General features: G+C 37.5%; 1 protein-coding gene and 1 long non-coding RNA gene across 4 annotated transcripts in view; both read right to left on the reverse strand.

Moving 5' to 3' along the window:
* Positions 1–22970, reverse strand: part of LOC131680582 (uncharacterized) — a 483677-nt gene that overhangs the window by 39341 nt on the left and 421366 nt on the right. The gene's annotated exons all lie outside the window — the stretch shown is intronic.
* Positions 15853–17707, reverse strand: LOC131680693 (uncharacterized). The gene is made up of 3 exons (XR_009303864.1): positions 17660–17707; positions 16649–17600; positions 15853–16586 (listed from the first exon to the last, which is right to left on the reverse strand). It is a non-coding gene; the product is annotated as an uncharacterized LOC131680693 (long non-coding RNA).

A 22970-nucleotide genomic window follows, 5' to 3' on the forward strand; every position in this document is an offset into this window, starting at 1 on the left:
GAAAAGATAGCAAAACATTTAAAGACTTGAAATATTTTTGCGAAATATTCTACTAGCTGCAAACGCGTAATCGTAGTCAGTATACTGGTAGAATTAACACGCTATAATCTGGCATCATAGATACGTACCATTGTTTAGGATAAAGAGTGCGTTGCCGAAAGTGACGAATGATGGAGTAGCGCAGGTTGAACGCATATTCAGCAAGGAATTAATTGCTCTCTGCTACTTATGATTTAAATGGGCGAACAGTGCTACTTTAGGAATCCATCACTGAAGTAGGGGAAAGTGGGTGAATTAGGACTACTGGCATATTCGGACTACCAACTGTTTCTCAGCTATGGCAATGTTATGAAAAGCGTGCCGTCATCGGGGGTTACTTTACACCAACATTAAAGAATGATATTTGAGCTACTAGTTCAAATTCAATTTTTGTGACAAAAGCAAAACATAGCTCGCTGGTTCAACACAAATATAAAAATTGGATACAGTTTTAAGAGAATGCTTGCAAGTAATCGTAGTAGGCGATGAAACTGAAACGTAAAATATACGCAAAAAACATTGTAACTTAAATTCTCTTGGGAGAGTGTGATATGCTAGTCAAATTATTAAATAAGAGGATAGAGGGGAAGGTCGGCTAATACGGACACGGTGGGTAAGACGGACACTTTGCGTTTCGCACAAACTGGAAAATTAAATGAAAATGTAATGATACGGTAATACTTCTAAAAGATTTCAAATGCTTTCGAAAGATACTGTAATAATCAAGTATGAGAAATATAAGATATACGAACAAAACAATTTGTTATGGACATCTTTTTTTGATAGTAGAAAATAACGATTAAAACCTGAAAATCGTTGATCTCGGGAAATATTTCTAAGTGGGTATATCACACTTGATTGGCGACAAACAGATATTTTACATAATCATTCCGAATATAGACAGATTTTTGACGTAGATATAGGAATGCACGTTGCAAATTCAACAAAAATGGTATGTAACAAAAAGTGGTCAGGTTTTAAACGCTTATAATTCAGCCACCTCACGATAAATTTCCAATTTTTTGTACATATCGCTCAGAAATACTTCTTTGAACAGATGCCAATAGATGAACCCAAAGGTTTTTGATATAATGGCATTAAAAATTTAAACAATGCATAAAGTAGTCAAAATACCATGCATTTGCAAACAGAAGGTAGCGCTTCCCAGGTCTTGCTCGACAAATTTATGTACCTAGCGCCCAATGCTTCTATGAATGACGTCATCATCGACTATTTAAAGAACGGATTTGGCAGGACAAGCTCAGGTGCCTGTTGAACGGCAGGCTGTGCAGATCACAGCCAGTGTAGCTGAGTGAATAGTCCGTTACACTGACTCTGGAGGCACGCTACGCAGTACCGTTCAACACAACAACTGTTCGCGACTGAGCTTGTCCATTCAAACACCTTGCTTTCTTTTGTGTTGTGCTCGTTCCAAGTACTCTTTTATGAATAATCTCGTGCGCATTAATCAACAAAATCGCTTGTACAGCTCCTAGCATCAAATTTCAAAATTAGTCGTAACGCTATTTTGAGTTGCAATATCTTCATTGCTCTTCAACAGATCCGAAAGTTTATGAGTGCCAAGTTTACAGATATGTTTAGATCCCACAAGATGGAAAATCGGTTAATGTTAGTGTTACGACAAGAAGTTGGTTTTTCTGTGACAAGTGTTTTTCAGCAAACACAAAATGTACTGTATGTATGCAATGCTCCTGTTTCGGTGCGACTCTAGCAATGCTGGAGAAATGAGTTGTTCATTGCATACATGCAGTACATTTAGAGGGTAAAAAACAGCAACATTGAATTTCCATTCGTAATATTAACCGCTTTGCAGTCCTGTGGCATCTAAACACACAATTACAAGCTTGAGGTCATCCATGAGTGTTATAATTTTTATGATCTGCTCGAAAACAGTAGTGTTATAGCAAGTCAAACTAGCGTTACGACTAATTTTGAGGCCTGGTGCTTCGCGTCACTTTTTTGGGCTTGTAGTTAGGAACGCTAAAATAAATTCATTACACAATGAACAGAAACAGGATGCAAGTGTGCAATGAAATGGCGGAGGAGAAGATAGAAAGTGTGATTACGGGAATGAAGAAAGATGAGATAAACGCTACCACTAATCTAGCTGTTTGCTGCGTATCATGTTGCGAAAAACAACCTTGCTCTTTCTCAATATGAGACGCTCGTAAAATTTTACAAAAACTTCAAAGTTAATGTGGGCAGAACATTGCATTCACGATTTAAAGGAACCAATCTCATTAATCATATCGCAGACGAAACCCGCAAGTTCGGAGTTCAGATATTTTTTTACGAATAATACAAAGATATCGATCATGTTGGATGAGAGCATTAAAATCTCCAATGTATCGGTGTTGTTCGTATGAGCCCGTACAGCTTTGGAGAGATTACCAATATGTTTTTGGATTTAGTGGAAATTGGGAAATCAGAACATGACATCAACAAAGCTGTGATCGGAGTACTTAACAAATATCACACAGTTTTTATCGATTTACTGGTTAGCATTGGGTAGTGACGGAGTAAGTGTAATGACAAAACTCTTCTCGGGTCTTAGAGCACTCATAAAAAAATATCCGAGTTTTACAATGGCTTTGCCTAACTCATCGTCTTGAGCTGGTGATTGCAAATGCAATAAATGGGTTCACCGAAATTGAATGTAGAAATGGAGTGTTTGAAATCTTGTTCAGTCATTGCAGTAAATCTGCAGCTCGGACCAAAAAGTTGAGAAAGGTTTGCGACGATTCCAACTGCACCTGCACGAAGCCAAAAAGGATACTTTGTACTCGCTGGGCCCCAAGTACAGTATAGAGATTGATTTGGTATGGCGCAATTATGCTGCATTTCTCAACTATTTCGAGGATCAAACCTTAGATGCAACTTCAGTTTAGGGATAAATCGCAACGTGTGCATTTATTCATAATTTGGCTGTACTTAAAAATGCGCGTGAAGAAACCCTCTGAAATGCTACAGATTTGTAGAAATGGATGATGCAATAAGCTATGCCATTGAGAAGATATGGAGAACGATCGGCTTCACAGTGAGGTCTGTGTTAGAGAAACGCATGCTCGCATAAGGAAATTATCAGTTCAGCGGCGAAAATTGAATTTTTTTTTCTATTAAATTCTTAGTACAATATTTTAAATTTGGTGTTTGTGCATCGAATGGTTGCCAAATAATTGAAAAATAATTCATTTAGAATAAACACGTGGTTGCTATGACCGCATTAAAATCAATATATCAATGATGGGAAAAGATATGGCTACAAGATCTGGTAACGCGTAGGGGAACTGGGGGTAAGACGAACAGGTGGGATAAGACAGGCATATGGCTATTTTAGGCATATAACTTTTAAAATTCAAATGAATTGTATGTACACTAGGGTGGGACAAAAATTAGATTCCAGCTCCGAGCAACTTTTTAGGTGCCATTTGGGTCCTAGAACAACTGTGCAAATTATTAGCTCGATCCCTGAAACTATATTTTTGCGCCCACTGTTTAAAGTTTACATGGGATTTTGTATGGGAAAATTAACTTTCACAAAATAATTCCTCCAGGAGCAGCCCATTACTTCCTAAAAATAAATCGTTATGTGGCTTTTATAAAAAATTTAATAACGAAACAAAGTCTCAAAAACCACGAAGCGATCTGACGCTTGAGAAAAAAGTTATTAAGCAGAAACCGATTGATGCTCTGACGATTGTTAAAATATTCATTTTTTCTTGCACCACTGCTTTTGGTTGTCCATTTATACGCGATTTTGTTTTAATTTTCTCTTAATGTGTCTAAATCATTTATCTATGCTGTATGGACACTGCAAGAGATTTGAGGGATAAATTGAGGCTTCTTTTGTACATAATAAAAGAATGTTAAAAAAATTGTATATAATTCGACCATCAGCAGCAGTGATGCTATGAAAAATGAAATTTTCATCAATCTTCAGGACATCAATCGGTTTTTACTTAATAACTTTTTCCACAAGCATCAGATCGTTTCACGGTCTTCTAGACTTTGTTTCCTTGACAAATTTCCTATAAAAATCAGACATCTATTTATTTTTAGGAGGTAAAGGGTGACTCTTGGAAGAATTATTTTGCAAAAGATGATTTCCCCATACATACCATAAAAATTTGCAGAGTTGTTCTGGGAGCTAAATGGGACCCAAAAAGTAAGTCGGAGCAAAATTTTATTTTTTTCATATAACCATGTCCCATTCTAATGTACACCCTTTTATTATAGATAACCTTGAATCACGAATTACTCAGTAGATCTTGAATATTATTAAATGTGTACAAATTAAGCTAACATTGATAATAAGTAGAGAATTTTCATGCAGATATAATAATAAAGTCTTTGGTTTTAAGGTATATTGTAGAAAAATTTACTGATTTTTACTTTTTCCACAAGCATCAGATCGTTTCACGGTCTTCTAGACTTTGTTTCCTTGACAAATTTCCTATAAAAATCAGACATCTATTTATTTTTAGGAGGTAAAGGGTGACTCTTGGAAGAATTATTTTGCAAAAGATGATTTCCCCATACATACCATAAAAATTTGCAGAGTTGTTCTGGGAGCTAAATGGGACCCAAAAAGTAAGTCGGAGCAAAATTTTATTTTTTTCATATAACCATGTCCCATTCTAATGTACACCCTTTTATTATAGATAACCTTGAATCACGAATTACTCAGTAGATCTTGAATATTATTAAATGTGTACAAATTAAGCTAACATTGATAATAAGTAGAGAATTTTCATGCAGATATAATAAAAAAGTCTTTGGTTTTAAGGTATATTGTAGAAAAATGTACTGATTTTTGCTTTTATTTCGATAATGTACCTTGACAACTTCGTTGAAAAAAACAGAAAAGTTGATTTATGATTGAATAAGTGCAATCTTTTCAAAAATATGTGTGCTTGTGGGGCAAAAAGGACAGTCTTGACTAATTCGATTGATTCATCCTTATAGGAAAATGTCTCGTCTATAAAAACATGCAATCGAGAAACTGATGTTACACAGAAAAAATATTTTGTAATTTTAAGTTTGTTTTCATGCACATATTTGGAGCATGAATATAAATGTAAAATTAAGTTCTACCACAAATACACACGACTTGTCGTGCTTTCTTCAACGAATTTTATTATAATTTTACACGTGAATTGAAAAGTACGGTTTCTTTAAACGGAAAACCAATGCACTTCAATGTATTTTTACTCGAATACTGCTGTAAAATTAATGACATGTAATATTACACGAATGAAAGTGTAAAATTGTATGCTGTTGATACTTCACTTGATTTTAACGTAATTTTCAATCAAATTTGTGATTCAATCGTTGTGTGTTTACATTCGTATTGATTTACATGTCGTTTAAATTTCATTATTTTTGGTGTGTACTAATGGAACTTTTAATACATAACTTACTAGTTTTATGTAATAAGTGATCATTGGAAGTGATTACATAGCTCTCTTTATGACAACGGTAAAAACGCAGTCAGAAAAAAGTGCAGATATTTCTTCGTTTTCTACTGCTTTAACCCATTCATGCCTATGTTGTTTGTGAACAACAACGTTTTAAAACAGCTATAACTTTTGATAGAGGCAATGATTGCTCACAAAAACAAGTAAGGCTAATAAATGTGACTATTGTCTTTCATTTTAGTACTAACAGTTACATGGATCAGCTCTAGAACGGAAGTTATTGCAGTTAGTCTGATTGCATTCCATAGGAGCAGTGCTGCCAGGGACAGTTTACGTTGACGACGAAAAATGAATTTTTCATATATCTTCGTTTTGTTGCAATATTATTAAAAACTGACAAAACTTATCAATTTATAGTGCCTTTGGCTACATTTTCCACACAAGTGGACTATTGTAAATATTCTAAGAGAATTGTATTGAGCATTAGAAGGTAAAAATTGAGCAGCTTCTAGCACTGCGTGGGAAACACCTATCTTTATGAAAAATGGCTTTTCGTGTTTCTTGACCCCACCTTTTTCAAGGAAAAATAGTTTTAAAATCGTACTTGCACTAGAAAAAAGTTGGGCATGAAAGGGTTAAAATATATACTTATTCATTTTCGTAACATTGTCCTTCTGGACACTCGAAAACCAACATATAGAACTACAACTACGACTATTACATTACATCCCCCTACTTGCATTGCTCAATATTCCCAATTTTTTCTCGTAGCGAGAATGCAGTTAGACTGATCCTTTTTTATCTACCTGAACAAATAATAAAACCGGTTTCAATGCACCTAGCGGTGCAATTGTGCCTTTCTCAATCATGAACACAAGAATTTTATAGTTGTTCATATTCATTAAAAGCTTTCAAATGTTCAGGGTGTTTGGTTCATGATTGTGAACCTCTCGAGGAATGATTGACTGTCATATTTGGAGGAAAAAAAAGTTCTACACATACCATCACATCTTAACCGTTACAGAGTTACTGAACTTCTTGTGTAAAGAACTTATGGGTATCTTAAAATACCTCTTACTCAAAAAGTATACTTTGTATATAAAATATTTTAGTTCCATTCGATAGGTGAGAAAATTTCCTTTTGAATAGTGTTCTCGTATCTCTCAGTTAATTAGTTTTAATTACCTTTTAGTTGTAAAGTAGTTAAAGTTAGTGGTTTTTGGGGAGTTTTTTGTTCATTTCCTCAAAATAATGAAATATTATTATAGCAATATCTATTATCCAAAAGTTGGGTTTTAGGACGATTCATAATTTGCTCTTCAACATCATATTCCTATCTCTTCTCATTTCTTTGTAATTTCATTACTAAACTTTTCCTGTAATTAACTTGCAAGTGCCTAAAGGACTCTAATCTAAAAAATATGCTTTAAAATTTGCGATCGATGTTTGCACAAATATCTTTTAGTTAAGGGTACTAAATAATTTTTACTAGTAAAACAGCTAACAATTAACGTTTTTCGAGGAGTTTTGTAATTATTCTAAATATTAATCAACAAAATTTATCGTTCCTATTGTTCATTTGGTGCCTCTTAACATTCACTATAGCTTGTTATTTGACACATTATCCATATCTCTTTTCATTTCGCTGCAATTTAATAGTTAACGCCTCACCACAAATGTAGTGGGTTCGAAATCGTTGTTTTTGCATATGAAATGATGTGATAAAATGATTTTGCCTTGAAACAAAAAGAGAAAATTGAATGGAGTCAAGGAAAAAATTGTAGAACTTACTAAGATGGACAATTTTCATGATGATAATAGTGATGTTTATTATTTACTATTTTAAGAAAATTAACGAAATTTCCAATAATAATATTAAGTTTAAACTAATTTACTTCTAAAAGAATACTAAATTCACTTAACTGATAGGAATTAATAAATGTTTCTTTGTAAAATTTTCCTGAATTTCGAATGAAAAAAATCAATTTGAGCTTGTATTAGTGAAAATGAGATAAAAATATAAGATAGAAATATAAGTTCAATAACCCAAACACATGAAAACAAGAAAAGATAAGCGTCAAAAAAATTATGCAGCTATTCAAAACTAACTATCTGAATTATTAAAATGATGACGTTAACTATTAAGATTTTCGAGAAATGAACGAAAAATCGATCAAAATTTTAAAATTTTGAATAAATTACTTTGAAAAGGTTACTTAATCTCATTAGCTGAAACATGTGAGCGCATCGCTCAGTGGAAAATTTTCTCACCTTCCCAATGAACCTAAAAGATTTGAAATACAATGTATACTTTTAGAGTTAGAGGTATTTTAAGACAACTAAGTTTTTAACACAAAAAAGATCAATAACTATGCAACGGTTGACTGAGATTTGATGGTATGTGTAGAACGATTTTTTTCTCCAAATGTCACAATCAATCACCCTTGTAAACCCTTTAAGAAAATTAAGAACTCCTTTATAACCCCTTAAGAAAATTATGTAAAACAAAACGAAACTCCGACACAAAAGAAATAGAACTAGTTAGATTCCCTAACTTGACGGTGCAGGAAAATTAGAAAACTCTCAAACTGAATATCAAAATGTATTAAAATTTGCCAAGCGAAGTGCAAAACAAAAGCAAAATGCTGCCACAAGGGCTCGAAAATTGTGTCTACGAATTTTGCAGTTTAATTGGGTTTGATTAGCGAAAAGATAGCAAAAACTAGTGGATACCACTGTAAATATGTGCGAATTACTTGTTTTCAATGGTCGAAAGGCATGAACGTTAATAATCCGACAGAGTGTGAACAAAACGCTAATTAGTAACCCGTTGTCAATACATTCAAATTGATTAGAGTGTATAGTACGTCTATTCCATATTATTGATCAGGACCGTTTAAATTGTACCACTCTACCAACTCAAATAAGTTTGTTAAAATTTTCACTAAAGATTTTATCGTCAATGTACTTCAATTAGGAACTCTACTCAAGCGTCTTTTTTCTTCGATCAAAAGAAAATATTTCACAAAAAAAATTTCCCACAACAAACCCGTCACACTTGCTCGATCGTAGTAAGCTATACAAAGACCAATCGGCCCATGCCTAAAAGCGTGACAAAGCCACAGAGCTGCACTAATTTCCATGAACACGGCCTCGTCCCCCTTTCACAACAAAAATCGGAAACTAGAACGAAGTAACTGGTTCTACCATTTATTCATAAAAACATGAAATTTGCATTAGCTCCGTGCTCTTGGAATGCTTTCTCAGTTCCGAACCCAGCCCAATTTTTCATCTTGGTACCATGCCTTCTCCACCTCACCTCTCACCCTGCCCTGTCAGTGTGGTATAGATGAGCTAGAGAGAGAGAGCAATTTGTGCGCTTTGAATAATTGTGCGATCAACTTCGGCATGCCCGCCTTCCCATCAAAGATCGTAGATCTTCATCTGTACGCAGTATTTGCACCCAAAAATTTATAGTTTGCTTTTCACCGCCGATTTGAATTTGGAAAGAGGAAGGTAAAAATTAATCCGCGCCAGAGAATAGTAATTAATTACCGGCAATAACGCAGAAGTAGTATAAATAAAAATCTACGGATGAAGAGCTACGAAGTGCGATTTTGAGTAAGAGTAACGCCTCTTCGCCGTTCCAGCTTGGCTATAGCCTACAAATCGTGGAAATTTTCATCACTTTTCTTTGCTTGTATATCTATTGCGGGTTTATTACAGTGTGATTCGATCGGGGAGGCAAGATGCGGCGGAGCTGTCTGATTATATTGATGATGGCTCTCGTCGGTTCAACGTGAGTTTCTCCTCCACGCGCTTATCGTTGTTTACGACGCCAGGGCACACGATCCTGCTGCATGCCCTAGATATTTTGCGGAATTGTTTACGCCGATGCAGTGGTGGTGTGCAGGGCCTCAGAAACGGATATTCATGTTCGAATAAATAAGTATAAAATGCTTGTGTAAAAATTTGAATGAAGGAACTGTGAAACATTACCAGTACATCCCAAATTTGAGCTCCATTTCGAATTGCCTATCAGATCAGTTGTCAATTTAGGGCGTCTGGAAGTTATAATCTACATTTGAGCTCAGTATGCATCGCAATAGATCGAGACGAACCACTGCTTTCGGCTACAAGACCAACCGAGATCCAGAAAATTTCAGCGGATCAGTTATTAGCACCAGCTTGGGGCCAGTTTAACGATACATCCAAATTATCACTAAACTGGAACCAGTTAGACGCTGAATACAAGTAATGCCAAAAGCAACTGGCTCGTCCGGAGTGATGTTTCAGAAAGCAAGTACATAACTTTACTGATGAGAAATTCAAAACGTTTTTTTTGGTCTAGTAGCTAAACGCCTAGCACTATGCAAAATGTAATTGGTTTTGGCTAAATCCAACTTTTTCTTTTTTGGATATAAACCAACACATGAGTTATTTTAACACTAAGTAAAAAAAAACATTCATGCAATTAATTTTCTCAGACATTAAGCTAATACGTACGAAATTAGTAAAATTCGTTTTCCAGTACCTAATACGCAATACATTACCGACAAATATCTACCATACCTACTAATTCAATAATTTTCTTGTAATACATAACGAAAACAACAAAAACATATAATTTTGTGTGCGTTCCGAGATTGATTGTCCTTAATCGATCGTAGTAGGTAGCAATAACCGCACGTACTCGTCTTTTTTATCATCAATCAAGTCAACACAGGCTCCCCGCAACTGGACAACAACTTAGATTTACCGACTACAAATTGGATTCACGCGTTCAATTGGTGGATCATGATAATTTGTTTCGATGGTTCGCTATAATATGCCGATTAGATAACCCGGAGCAGATTCCGCCAAGGTGCGGCCAGGTGCGCGCGCGCGTGCGAATGTGGCATAACGTGACTTGGAGGCTCATCACGTGTGAGCAGATGATTAATTGCTTGCTGGATTCGTTGTAGCAAGTGGTTTATTTTTTCCCGAAACTGGAAATGCCCCAACTCAATTTGTTTTCTTCTTCTTCTTCTAGTGACTGAAATACGTATCTCTGCGAGATCATGGCGGCGGAGGATCGGGCGTTGCTGGTCGATGAAGGGTCGTTGGCGGAAACGCGTAATCGGCGTAGGTTTGTGAAGTGATAATTTAAATGCAATTGCGAAACCAGTTTGTACTGTGAAAGTATAATTGTTGAACCCGGCTGCAATGCTATTACATCGGGTGATGATCGTCATTATCTGAACTGGCATTAAGGTTCTCCCACACTGACGCGATTTTGTCGCAGCGACTGCGAAAATTTCGCGAAGCGACTTGTCGCTAGCAACTCTGCTCATGGCGACAGATGTGCGCTCCCATACTGACGCGAACTTTTCGCGTCGGCTGTTGCGAAATTGCAGCGATTTTTGAACAATCGCTGCGTGCGAGCATTGTGTCACAGTCGCTGGGTGTTCGCCAGATATTCAAGATGGCGCAGACTAATCAACTATTGTCATTTGGCGCATCTCAACTTTACATAAGTTGACCAGAATTCCGAAAAAAATGAATATAGTTATACGAAAAAAATCGCCTAAATTTCAAAACCAAACTGATGGACGTTTCTATACCACTACCAAGTCCAACAAAACTATTTGAAAACGAAGATTACATACCGTGTGAAAGCCAGGTAAATCGAATAAATACTGGAGCGGTAAAATTGAATTGAAAGTAGGGTGGTTAGAGCTATTTAGGGTAAGGTGGGGCAAATCCGACCTAGTAAATGGTTTTGGCTGTAAAATGCACATTTTACATCGGATCAAGTCGTTTTATATACCAAATTAAAGGTTAGACTTCTGGGCAACTTTCTGTATATAGCATTTTATTTATTTTTTCCCTTTTTTATTTCGACTATGTTAGTCACATTTTCTTTTTTACGTTTTAACGACATTCAATTAGCTAGAGATTACTGGGTAGGGAAAGTTATGAAACTTAGAGCCATAGTACTCAAGTGAGAGCAAGGATGTGAAGTAAACAGATCGGAAAACTAGAAGTGGCAGGGTCATTAGAACCCATTCCCTACCCAGTAATCTCTAGCTAATTGAATGTCGTTAAAACGTAAAAAAGAAAATGTGACTAACATAGTCGAAATAAAAAAGGGAAAAAAGAAAAAGAAACTGATGGGAATCCATCGGCAGCGGTGGGTAGCCGCTGTAGACACAGCCATTTCCTTACACAATGTAGCAAACCCGCCACGACTGTAAGAACAGTGACAATAGTCTAATAAAAATCTATCCCGGCATTCAAAAGGCATACAGAGATGAACAGCAGCAATCATCATTCAGATTGATGCTAATCGTCGACAGGTTTTCAGTGGTGATCTTGCGTGGCTTAATTTTTGCCGGTTGTCACGGTAAAGATAGATAGTCTACCTTTATCAAGGACACATGATAGTGAACTCGGGTGATTCGTAGTTATTCTGCCTAAGCTCGACCCTCATTATCAGAAGGCAAAAATTAAGCCCGCACGATATTAGGCCTGTTCTAATGACCCTGCCACTTCTAGTTTTCCGATCTGTTTACTTCACATCCTTGCTCTCACTTGAGTACTATGGCTCTAGGTTTCATAACTTTCCCTACACTCAAAAAAAAGTAAACGTTATGCCTATTGATTTTACACATAGATTTTTGCAATTAACGGAGGCATATAGACACTATTTGCTGGCACATTAACCTAATGTGTGTATTTACAAGAAATATTAATCTTACATTCACATTTCATAACTATTAGGCACATAAAACCCCATTCTATAGCAATATGCACATATAACTTACGTGTGTGCATACATAGTTTATACAGTTGACACATAGAAGGTATGTGTGCGCGTGATAACAATAGCATTTCTTCTTCATATGAATTTTAAGCGGTTTGAAGCAAATAGAATTAACGTTTGGATTTTTTTCAGTGTACGCAGTAATCTCTAGCTAATTGAATGTCGTTAAAACGTAAAAAAGCATTTTATTTAGATCTTCGGAATATCTTGAGATACAAGCGTTTTACAAAAATGTTCATTTTTGCTGCTTTCAAAAATGGTGGGGTAAATCCGACCCCCTATGTTTTTGGTTGATTTAGTGCGGATATTACTCATATTTTATGGTTTTTCAATGATAGATAAATGAATGTTGTGTTATTGAATTGTAACATGAAGAAAATGGAGTTCAATATTAATGTTGGAATGCTAAAATCACGAGCAGTAGCACGTAATGATATTCCCATTTGCATCGGAGCAATTGCTTGAGGAATACTATAATTATCACGTTTTTGTGTCTTTCGTTTGTTACTATGAACCATTTTGCATAAAAATAATAAATAATAACAATAAAAATATATTTCAATTTGATAAATAAAAATTTTCTTAGCAAAAAAGCGGTCGGATTTACCCCAATATTTTGAGGTCGGATTTGCCCCACCGCGTCATTTTTCTTTACGATGCAATTAAAAAATATATGAAAAAGGTTGAACTAAATTCATCTATGTACTTTGTAGGACTTAAATCAAAGATTTTAAATCCACTTACATTTATTATGTAATCACTTTAAGAATCAGAAATATCCTGTAGTCAATGATGCACAAAAGTCAAATAAAAAATTGTAAAAACACACTTTTTGTTGTATGAGCATCTTAATGTAGACTAATAAAATACTGTCATACCACCATTATGATTATTTTCGATGCACTACACGACAACATTGATATTAGTTCGCGTAGTGCTTCTGATTTTCGGTAACAGAGGGTGGTCGGGTTTACCCAACGGTCGGATTTGCCCCACCTTACCCTACTATAATCCAGTGCTTCAAGTCCTTCGAGAATAAAAAATATTCCAAAGCGGACTCATCTTTCCAAAGAGCTGATCGAAAAATAGTTCGACGAACCCAACGATTCCGCCGTAGAAGAATTAGTGAAAGCATTGGAAAAAAGAAACGTCGGTAATAATACGGATGATGAGAAAGGCCTCCCGGAAAAGGACGATCATTTCTTGTTCAACGAAGATGTTTTAGCATTTTGTTTGAGGGAAGAAATTAACGCCAATGAACGGTTGAACATGTTATGCCAAAGATTCCATAACAATCTGAAAAATAAGAATATAAAATTCATACCGCAAATCGAGCGGGAGAATGAAGTTCCTCACAACATAAAGATAATCGATGACATCTTGGGTACGGACTCGATCGGAATTCCCATGCGATCAGATGATAATCATGTTTCTTCAACTGGACGAATAAATAGCAACCTCTCGTCGAGCAAGTTCTGTATGTTGGTTAACGGTATAACCCAATAGAGCAAGTGCACACCAAATCAAAATATACTCACACTAGCTTTGTTCCAGTACAAGGAAATCACTCCGGAGAACAGGAGCAAAAAATTCTTGCTCCTTTTTACTCCGGTTTGCTACCAGAAGAAGAAAAAAAAGAAGAAGAGAGTAAAGGAACGATTTTCTCCGGAGTACTTCCAGTTTCTCCTGGAACAGACCTACTGATAGCTGCTCAATTTCTCACGAGTATATGTACATGTATCTGTCCGCCTAGATTGAGAGAACATTCGAAATCAAAACCCCACTGCTTCTGGTCGGATATACGCGCAGCAACGACGAATCATCTGAGTACACCTCTATCGAAGACTGCATATCAAGAAGACTGCTAACTCTGTCCAGAATCTGGAGACAGTAACAGCAACGCCACTTGCGGGTAAAGGTGGTACTTCCCATAGTGATGCACACACACATATACACTTTTACATTAAGCTTCCTACCTTCAGACAATAGAGGTGCTGTAACCTCTGTCGCTTCTCGTTTGTATGGGGGAAGGAAAGAGATATCAGTCTTCTTAATATGTAGTCTTCGCCTCTATGCTAACCGGATCTAATCTGTCGTATATGCGAGAGTTAACTTACATCTCCTTCCCTCTAAGAACGGTTGGTTTCAAAATCGTCCAATGAAGGACGTTGGACCAATTTGGACATCGTCCAAATAACCGTTCAACGAACGTCCATCGTTGGATCCGTGTTGAACGATTTTGAAACAATTTTTTGGACGTCTCAGTGGGTTGTTTATAATCCTGGTACCGAATGTGGAGACTCTCAAGTTCGGCACCAACGGGCTGGAGTGTGTGGTGTTGCAGCAGACTGGTGCGTATTTATCTGTGAGGAGAGGAGTACCGCAGCGAGTTTCCCAGGAGGGGATGCTACCGCTAGCAATGTTGATCAGTGGCGAAAGGGTCTGCGTTACAAGGCTGCTTGGTTCGATCAACGTTCCCTTTGTGATCGATGAAAACGTGAAGCTAATGATATATAGGCGATATGTTTCGCCAATTCCTATTCACTACAACATGGACGCATGTTCACAAATTGGCGGAATTCGGTCCACTAACCGAGTAATTTTTAATCGGTTCCAAAGATAGACAATATTTATGAAGCCAAGCTTCGCCGAAGGATTAAGGTGTTTTATTACCTTGTTTTACATCTTTTTGGAGTACGATGTGTATCTTATCTTAGGACAAAGTCTCCTAACAGGCGATAGTACTTTTGTCATTATACGAGAGAACAACGATTTCTACTTTGTAGATCCAACCAGTGGTAAAAAATACTCCAGCTCCGATACGTACTGTCCTTTAAGTAGAATTTACTACTTTGTCAATGAGGACAACGTCTAGGGAAATATTCAAAAAGAGAACCGGGTGTTCCTGACGCAGCTAGATGTGAACAAATCAGCCTACTGAAGACCGCTATTCAATCGATCTCATGAAGCTCCCACCGGTTGTATTCACGATGGAATTTACTTGTACAAAAATGCACTGAATGTACGAGATTTGTAAAAAACTATTGAAAAAAAGATTGTTAAGAAGATTGCAATTTGGAGAACGCACCGTAAAATTACATGGAACCGGTTAGTTTATGAAGCTATCAATTGTGTATTCTCGGATGGTATGCTATAGCAAAAAAAGGCAATAACTATATTCTAGTTTCAGCCATATAAGTAACCAACTTGCATACGCCCTTCCCAACTTTCAGTCGGACACTAGTCTGGAAACTAATACGAATGGCAATCTGGAACTGTTCAGTCAACTGTTATCCTTTCCTCAATAGTATATACAATATAAAGTATGCTACAATTTAAACTTTAAATTTGCCTTTCTCGAAATCAATATATTGTCACTTAGCCCGGTCTGACGTAACTCCGACCAGTTCGCTCTCAGCAAGACTTATTCATTACCAGCCATCGAAGTTCAGTCTTTGGTCGTGGTTGCCGAACGAACCATCGCAGATCCGGATCGCAAGAATCTGGGGGATTTGTGTAATCCTCTATTTTCTCCACAGTTATTTCCACCAAACCTTACGACACTGTTGCTATAATTTGTATTTTTCGTAATTTTGCAGTTTTATTACGTACGAAAATCTGTTAATTTACACTGTACATCAGGTCAAGGAAAAGCATTTTTGATTAAAGTTAACAATTAACATAAGGAGCGAATAATTATTTATAATCTTTTGCGCAGCGAATGCCTGCTCAGCTTTATACTCGTCGAAAGCCTCTGCGAGGACAACCCGCTTGATCTCGCTACATCTTACGACGTAAGATAGCTCATTTAGAATTTTATCCATGGTATTGCTCAATTGGGGGCTTCTGCAGATCATTGTTCTCGACAGTTTCACCGGGTGTCCGACGGTTCCATACAAATAGCTACATTGGACCCACAGTACGATGTACGGGTGATTGGTAGTTAGTTTGCACCGCTTCTCCTTCTATCGCTGTATTGTAGCGCAATCTGTATCTGCTTCGTAAGCGGAACCACTCACAGGGGCAATGGTACTCACCCAGCCCAGGTAGTACTTTAATATCGCCGTTAGTAGTGCGCTGATGAAAAAATGTGTATCCTTAATGTCGGCCAGCAATAGCAGGTAACAAAGATCGTTCATAAAATTATTATCAATTTTAAGCGCAGCCCGATTAGAACATGTACTGCTTTGAGTTCCAAGAGTGCACGCACCACTGCTTAGCGTTAGCCACATGGGACTTACCAGTTTGGGTACAGTAAAAAAATCCACTGGGCACTGCTGTGTTATGCCGGCAGCCAGCATTATCTGTAGCAATAAATTAACACAACTGTTTGAACAGGTAAGTGAAGGGTTTCTATCAAGCCTACCTGGAGTAACTGCGGCTACCTGTAGCTTGCGTTTTCCGCCGCCATTCTTAAACGACACAGCATTGATTCAAATATACTCATGTGTTCCGAGCTGAATGCTTCAATTTCCTGCAGCATGTCATCGTTTAGTTGAACGCACAGCACAATTCCTAGACGTGCCTTTTTGTGCAAAGGTCTCCCGCGATAATTGGTTGCAGTGGAAAGAACTTCCCCGCTAAACGCTTTTTGTCTAGTCAGTACTATGGTTTCACTATTCCGTCGATTTTTACCACTGGCTCAATCAATACTGGTATCTAAACTAAGTCTTCGAAATCACTAGAAATTGATGCTAGACTGTTTTGGTGCGATGGCGTGGTTGACTTGATGAAAACGCCCAAGGTTCCGTTCCACCATACCCTGAGTCAAGGCCACTTTTGGTTGAAAGTCTCGGATCTGCCAGATGCTCCAAATGCGCAAACTCGATTGGCAGTGGTGGCCTTTGTCTGTGGTTGTACGAAGTATCATATTACGTCAAAGTGGACGAAGTAACAGTAAACGACCGTAGTGACGTTGTACCTATAGAGCTACGATCACTTTCCGACGTATGTCGGCCGTTGTATAGTGCATTCTGACCGATACTTGGCAGTTAATAGCCCAAGTAGGTGGAAGTGGATACTTTTTTACTGCTGTTGCTGCTACTGTTGGCTACTGAAACACGTAAGCATACTTAATGGTTTTTCGAGTTTTTAATCAATGTACCTTCAAACTGCTGTCCTGGAAGACTATAGGTGCAGAACCAAAAATCATTTCGGCCATCGACGTGGTATCGCTTTTGGTATAGCTGTTGTGCTGATATAAAATTTTGCGATGATAAAATTTCCCACGCTGTTAGATCGCTTTGTGGCTTTGTATTGCGGTACTGCAAGTGGACGTTGTTGCTGCATTGGATTCGCCGGAAATTTTCTCGACCGCACTGGAATCAAACAGTAGTTTACGACCTCGAATGTCACATTCGCGGATAAGAACACGAACCTGGTCAGCGGTGAAAGTTGATTCTTCTGAGGTATATTTCTGTGTTGCTGAACGAGCACTGCGCTTCTTGGTATACTATAGTTGAAAACAGATTGTTGAATAATGCAATATTTATAGTCAACTGATTTACTATCCTCTCTTCTTGTTTGTTTTCTTACTGTGTCTAGACTGTGTCGAGTAAACGACCTGCTTCACGCAAAGATGTTTTAAATATAAAGACACGCGGACAAATACACTATTCTCACTGAATGGCTGATAAAACAATGGAAAAATATTTTTTTTTTAATTTTAGGACAACATACGTCGTATTACCATGAGATTAAAATTGAGGTTGTCCCATCTAGCTACTATAGTTTGCAAATGTCATTTTGTGTCGCTTGTAATGCGAAATTCGCGCCGGTGTGGGCACACATGCGAATCGCACTGTCGCAGGAAGCGCGACGAAATCGCTAAGCGAAATTTTCGCAGTCGCTGCGACATAATCGCGTCAGTGTGGGGGAACCTTTAAGCAGCGGGTCATTTACAAGTTTTGATTAAATGATATTTTTTATTGGTAGTTGTGAGATAATTTGTCTGGGTGAGGCCTGAAGTTCACTGTGCTCGGCACTCAACATCCTTTTTAAATTACGCTCGTGTATTATTGAATTGAAACTAAGACAAAAATAAAGCAAAATCGTTTGATTTCGCAGCATATTCTTAACAAACAAAATAACCTATTCACAATAGTCTAAATTCATTACGCATAGTCTCTGGCAGCATTGTTACAGCGGCGACCATTCAGATCAAACGCAATAGCTTCAGTTCGATAGATACTAACTACCCAGGACAGGATCCGCCAGCTGGCTTCTTTTTGCGCTTTTCTTTTAATCCCTGTAGAAAGTAACACAACACTGTTGCCAATATGTGGATTTTGCTATGTTCTTTATTTGATTAGATTAAAAATTGATAATTTATGAACAAATTTGACGAGAATTGGCTTGAATTCTAAAATTAGAGTAGATTAGGCTTTAAAGAAGACTCGAATCTATATTTGATGTGGTTTTATAAGTGTTGTTGGAAACGAAAGCTTGTTTCCCATCACCCGATTCATGTGAACTGGATAAAAAACACAAGTCGTGGGATAACCTTAAATTCATCGTTCATATTCCGCCCAACAGTCTGACAACTCTTGCAGATAGCCCTCTAGTACCTCTTGTTTCCTAGTCATTCGCCTGCTGACATCAATTTTATCCAATCACGATCTAGTCCGAGATTGGTTTGGAAGTAAGGAACAGTCCTGGGATAATACTAATAAGTGTTAATACCTACAACATTTAAGGTAATAATTCCAGATATACCTAAACCTTACTAGTTTTTGGGAGCACCATACAATACAGCACGTCGCAACGAAGCATTCGTCAAATCTAGACAAATCTTGAGCGTTTTTTCAAAACGTCATATCTGCAATGAGTTACTCTCTTTGTTTACTTTCTCTTCTGTTAATAATTCGGTCATTTTAACATTTATCCCTCAACTCTTTGCATAATATGCTAGTTAAAACCACCGTCTTTCGATCTGTACTGTAAAATAAGTGAAAAGTGTTATAGTGACGCAGTAAAAATCGAAAGAGAAAGTAAACAAAGTGAGTAACTCATTGCAGATATGACGTTTTGAAAAAACGCTCAAGAAATATGCCAAATGGTCCTAAGTGCAAATGAGTGCCTGTCTTTGTTTACTTTCTCTTTCGATCATTGCGGTGTCATCAAATGCAATGTTGTTTCAGTATATATCGGAGAACTATGCAGTTATTTAAAACTAACAATCTCATTTTCACTTAGGATGATTTCACATGTTTGTCTACAAATATACTGTTCACAGGTTCCATCACCCCTGTATTACTAGCCTGTATTTAGTAATGATATAAACGAAATCAAATCGCTTCCACTGTCTTTAGAGGTGCCAATCGAAGACAATTTGAGATATTATTTCGTTCACAACGACGAATCGAATCCGGTAACCGAAAACGAAATGCACCAACTTGTAAAGAAAGTCCAGTATAATTATTATGTAACATTTTATCTCATAATATACATGTCATTAGTCAACAATGAAATACGCAAATTTATGGTAATTTGGAGCGGCGAAATAAAACAGCAAACCATCCATTTTCAGCGCTGGTGAAAGGTGGGTCCCCTGTTTGATTGCTTTACAAAACAATGCTATAGTCGAGTTTTTTTAACCAAATTCGACGGAGCATAAATAAGGCAACAGTTTTTGTGTGATTACGACAAAATGCAATTTAGTCGCTCGGATGACAACCGAACCAATCATTAATTTTTGGGATTTCATGACAAGTAGCTTGGATACTCGTTGAAGCTGTGCTGACGTAATCGGTGATATAGAGTGTCGGACATAAGTTAAGCAACTGGGTAGTGAGTAGAAAAGATCTTTTTTCTTAAAGCGCGCGTGTTGGGGGATCGACCACCTACAACACGTAATTATACACTCACATGTAGGATCATATAATTCGAATAATGTTGTCAGCACCGCTTGCAAATATTTACTAGCAGGACAAAAATCAGCAAATTTACACTGAAAATATAAATTCGTGAATATAATGAAATTGATCGTGAAATACACGAGTTTATTCGTCATTTTCTGCAAGGAAGTAGTATTGTAAATAATAGGTTTCGTTCATTTCTTGAACTGAAGAATGGCCGCTTGGTGAATCGTTGATAACAACATTATTTTCGCGAATGAAACGAAATGATTCGTTTGTTTTAATAAACGTTTGTGTTTTGTGTATATTACGAACGATTTCGTTGGTCGCAAGAATTCATTTCGTTCATCTTAAAAAAGTTTTCGCATTTGATAGCGTATTATTTTGACAGAGCTCCGGCAGAATATGGAACGAGCTCGGTTTCTTTGTGAATTATCCCGGAAGAGAGAAAAACTCAAACTTATTCCACAGAGAACAGACGTCCATTTTCATCACTCAACTTGTGTAAAAATCCCTAACGGTTTTGAAGGTAGTTGGGGTATCTAAAGTAGGTGCGCTACTGTCATCATGTTGTTTAGTGGCTGAGTTCGATTGAATTGACAGCGGTTATACCTCTACCCCGTCAAACCATTCCGGAACCGGTTCGGACTTCTGAGTGGATTCAGTGCTCAAATGCATCAACCGATTGAGTCGGAATCGGTTGTTTTCTTTGAACCAAACTCCACACTGAATCCATTCAGTATTTCGAACCGGTTCCGGAATGGATTTGACGGATAGTTGGGATAAGTTGTTGTGGTGGTGTTTTAAAGTATATTCATTCAATCCAGTCTGCTTCCTCATCTCGTACAGATCAGAAGCCAAAAAGCGACCTGCTTGCGAACAGCACACAAACAAAAAATACTACCCGCGCCGCGCCGCTCTAACGTGTACGTGTAGCATATAGACACAGGAAAGTTCCGTTGCAGCTAACTGCGAGTGAAATGAGTGAACAACAAAATAAATTTCGCCCATTACGGGAGAACACAATCGCGATTGATTTTTCGCAAACCCGTCTTAGACCTTCAGTGCGCGAGGTGGAACAATTGGTCAAGGTGAAAATGGAACTTGATCTTACAGAGATATCACACGTCCAGCTTCACCACACCAGGAATGTAGTACTAATAACGTTCAACTCCTTAGCCGAGGCAGAAAGGTTCGTAGCAAAGAACAACATGCAACATGACGTCGAATATGAAAACGTCAAAACCAAGATCCCCGTGTATATGGACCTTGATCTAACGGAAATTCGCCTCCATGATCTGGCACCTCGTACTAGCACGGATTATATTAAAAGATTCATGTCGAAGTATGGAGAAGTGGAATCCGTCTCTAACGACACTTGGAGAAACTTTTTCCCTGGCATTCTCAACGGTGTTCGGGTTGTGCGAATGCGGCTGTACCAACCTATACCATCTTACTTGACTTTCGAGGGCAGATCATCTCAAGGTGTTAACTACATACAAAGAACCCTATGCACATACCCTGGGCAGGTGCCCACGTGTCAGTTCTGTAATCAGACTGCACACTACGGTAAGCCATGCGCCAAAACAACTAAAAAAAACTCATCTTCAGCCACCACTACCAAACAGCCTTCAACATTTGCTGATACACAACAAACAGCCGGCCAACAAATGAATGTCGGACCAACAATATTCCACGGCATCCCAAAGCCAATACTCACCGTACGCAGGGATGAAATAAACAAGAAAGAAGACGGCTATATCAAAGTCACTCGAAAACACAAAAAGCACCAAAAATCTAACAGCGACAACCATTCTAGTGATGACGATATGGACACAAACACAAGCGAGGGGGAAGGCAGACAGACTGATCAGCAAGCAGCAGAAGGTACACCCGACCATCGCTCACCACCGAGAAAGAAAGTCAACACAAGAAACGGAAAGCAGTGCACCCAGGATAGTCGACAAAAATAATGTTCGATGGTTTATATATATTTTGATATCTATTTTGAATGAAATTTTGAATTTGTAATTTTTGAAATGTACATTATTTTCAAAAAGGCGAATGACCCTCGAGGTTAAAGCCTTAATAAATAAACAAACAACATATATTCATTCAAAAGTTTACACAAGTTTTTGTTCGATCATGGATGTCTGTTCTCTGTACTTATTCATACAAAACTAACGAACAGTTCGCGATGGCTCAAATGAATCCGACCGAATCAGCACTGCTTTGGATTCTGGATCAACTGGAAGCGAAAGAGGTTCAGGAAATCTTCCTGTAATCGGTGGACACGGATATGGTCACTGACTGTTTGACCGTCGCACAGTGGCGGGTCTTCAAACAAAAGTCGGACAAAACCTCGAATGTTACCTAATTTGGCTGAAATTCTCAATTTAAGCTAATTTTGAGCTGCTGAGCTCATTTTTGATGTCAAAAGTCGTAAAATATTAAATGCATTTTTCCATACAGTGTCATTGAACCTTTCTTATAACTATGATCCCGTTTTCATGATAGATTTTCCGTTACTGTTCACCAATGTCAGCAATACCATAAAAAATGAAGATCATTACTTTAAATCCATTGTATAACGCGTTGGTTTACTGTAGATTGTCTAAATATTTTAGACAAAACACCATGCGCCTCCATATCAGCAACAAAGCTTCAAAATCTCCTTAAACCTTTTTGCGCACCTAGGCGCAGAACGAGACCATGATATTCGAAAAGTAGCGGTTATTTCCCATAGAATGTATACTATGTGACCGTTCCGAAATGATTCCGAAATTTGTACAGAATACATTAGTGAAGAAAGTATTTTTGATCTGGCCACCT

The sequence above is a fragment of the Topomyia yanbarensis genome, chromosome 1 (assembly GCF_030247195.1).
Source record: "Topomyia yanbarensis strain Yona2022 chromosome 1, ASM3024719v1, whole genome shotgun sequence".
NCBI lineage: Eukaryota > Metazoa > Arthropoda > Insecta > Diptera > Culicidae > Topomyia > Topomyia yanbarensis.